At 39.1% G+C, this 2838-nt stretch overlaps 1 long non-coding RNA gene across 1 annotated transcript; it reads left to right on the forward strand.

Annotated features, from left to right (window-relative positions):
• Positions 1-1670: 1670 nt before the first annotated feature.
• On the forward strand, positions 1671-1929 carry LOC149828635 (uncharacterized). The gene is made up of 2 exons (XR_016434474.1): positions 1671-1779; positions 1878-1929. It is a non-coding gene; the product is annotated as an uncharacterized LOC149828635 (long non-coding RNA).
• The last annotated feature ends 909 nt before the right edge of the window (positions 1930-2838 follow it).

The following is a 2838-nucleotide window of genomic DNA, read 5'->3' on the forward strand; positions in this document are numbered from 1 at the left end:
AATTTCCCAAATTTTATGGGATGAGGAGGACAGTAAGGCAAGGATTTTTGCCTTTTACACTTTCTGTTTTTGACCTATGGTCGGAGCTTTACCACTCCGGCAAATCAGATCGGAATCCGGCGACTCTAGTAAATGAAGGAAACAGACAGGTTTCGGTAGAAAATGTGCTAAAAATGGCAGACAGATGGGAAAATGGCTGAAATTGTGGGAAAATGTCCCTGACAAACATAGGAATATTTGATATTTTGACACTATTGGGATTCGGGTTACGGTTTGGAAAATACCACACTGTTATCAGAGACCCAAATCTCTGGAATTTTGGGATATTGAAATCTGTCAGACAGAAATACAAATTTCGGGAAAAATACTGAAACAGTTCCGAAAATTCCCAAATTTTGAGAAATGACAGAAAAATATGTGAGGAACAACTTTCATGTTGAAAGTTTTTGCAGATGGGCTACATATTGGGCGTACTCGGTGCATTAGGGTCTGTCTATACCCTGACGAAAGAAAATCGAGATTTTCCCAGGGGTATGAGAAATTCGATTTTTTACAGAAAGAAAAACTAACTGAAAAAAAACTCAAAATTTCCAGATCATTAGTAGATTCAATCATGAATCTACTGTGATTTTTTAAGGATGATTTGAATCTCCCACATGGGTGATTTTGAAGGTTCTTTTCTGCTAAATCAGAAATTGAAATCTCAGAGAGACAGAAAACCCGATTTAGGGTTTGGTTGGTTTAGAAGGGTTCCGAAACCCGAATTGAATAAAATTTTCGGCAGAATATTAAAAACAAACGAAAATGATTACCACAAAAATTTCAAAATTTATGGACGAAAATTCATACATGTAATGACAATGATATTAGGCACATACACAAAAAAAAAGAAAAAAACCTATAACTAACCATTAGACATTAATAAAACTAAACTACATGAACAATATGACTATAAAACTAAGATATACCTCTAAGTAAAAGAGAGACATGGAATCTATATGATGGTAGTAATAAAACATGAAAAAAAATTAGGGGGTCATGAGCCATTTCGATGTTAGCCTTTGAAATGAGGAAGGAAGTCCGATCCATTCATTGGACGAATCCCTTCCTCTTTATGGCTTCAACATGAACAATAGAGAATTTCCCAACAATACCAACCCAACTCTAAAGTGGATTTTACATCAGATCTATCATTCTAAAAGAATAACAATAATGTTTTTTTTTTTTTCAAAGAGAATCAGTATAGTAGAAGAGAACCATAGGCTTACCTTGGGTCGGCGGCAAGAGGAGTTGAACGATGGTTGGCTGCCACAAGTGATGTCACCAGTAAAGATGGTTGGAGCTCTTGGGGAAAACAAAAGGGAATAGAGGAGACTGCACGGTGAAGAAGGCTGGAACAAGGCTGCAGCCGTTTGAAGGTTGAAGGAGGAGGTTGCAGCGTCAAAGAGGCTGCTGTAATAGCTTGTTGCTGTAGCTGTAATGAAAGGCTGTGGTTGGCAGCTGCTGGTGGCACTGTTGGGTGCTGTGTAGAAGAGGTGAACTGGCTGGTGGCTGTTGGCTGGAGCAGTGAACGTGGAACCGGTGGAAGAAGCCGTTGGCTGGTGGCTGTTGGCTGGAGCAAGGAGCTTGGAGGTGGGCTGCAGCAAGGATGGTGGCTGGAATGGAGATCTGGCTGAAGCTAGAGTATTTGAAGAAGATGGCTGAATGTTGCTGCAGCTGCAAAGAGGATGTCGGAGGTTGAAGATGATCTGGAGCTGCTGGGCATGGAGCTTCAAAGAGGTGCTGCTGGCTGCAAGGAAGAAGATGGCTAAACCGTTCTAGTGGTGGCTGCAACTTTTGTTCGATGGCTGGGCATCCAAAGAGGTGGCTGTAGAGAGGTTGGAAGGCTGCTGTGGCTGTAGCAGCTAAGGAGAGAAGAAGGGAGGTAAAGAGAGAGAATAGGAGAGAGGCGTGAGATGGGAGAGGAGCCGTAAGTGGCTTCCTTTTCTCTTTCCTTTTAACCAAACCCAACTTAGGTCTTTAATCAGCCTCAACTTAGGGTTTTTAGGGGTTAATGAAAAGAGAGGGAAAGAGTGTACGTGAATGGGTTGGAGAAGGGAAAGGAAGGAAGGGAAGGGAAGAAGAAAAGAAAGGGAAGAAGAAGAAAAAGAAAGAAAAGGGAAAAAGAAAGGAAAGAAAGAAAAGGAGGGAAAAAGGAAAAGGGAAAGAAAAAAAATGAGAAAATGGAAAGTGGGGCTGGAGGCTTGGATGACCACCTTGTGGGTCCCACCTCCTCTCTAAAAAAATAAAAATAAAAAAATAAATAAAAATCAATAAAAACAAAAATAAACAAATAAAAAGAAGCATTTTTTTTTTATATATAAAATAGAAAAGTAAATGAATGGGGCCATCTCAGAGCGGGTCCAAATTCCACATTTGAAATTCATTTTGACGATTAGAGGGGTAAAATAGTCCTTTTAGAAAGTTTCTAGACGAAACGAGCTATTTTTGGCAGTTTTTTAAACGAGCTCGGATTTTGAAGTTCAATACCCCGTTGCGAAGCAAATCCAGAGTAGAATTTAAAAATGTAATTTTGAAAGAAATCCATATTGTTTTTCTCGAGAAAATGCTTCCAACCGAAACGAGCTATTTTTGGCAGTTTTTGAAACAAGCTCGGATTTTGAAGTTCAATACCCCATTGCGAAGCAAATCCAATGTAGAATTTGAAAATTTGATTTTGAAAGAAATCCAGATTATTTTTCTTGTGAGAAAATATTTCCAAATTTAGACTCCTGAGGGTAAAAATGTCAATTTTGGAAACCCAGGGTTTCAAATTGATTTCTAAAAGCTTTTAAAACT

This window comes from Nuphar pumila, chromosome 9 (assembly GCF_984573655.1).
Source record: "Nuphar pumila chromosome 9, dmNupPumi1.hap1.1, whole genome shotgun sequence".
In the NCBI taxonomy this organism is placed as follows: Eukaryota; Viridiplantae; Streptophyta; class Magnoliopsida; order Nymphaeales; family Nymphaeaceae; genus Nuphar; species Nuphar pumila.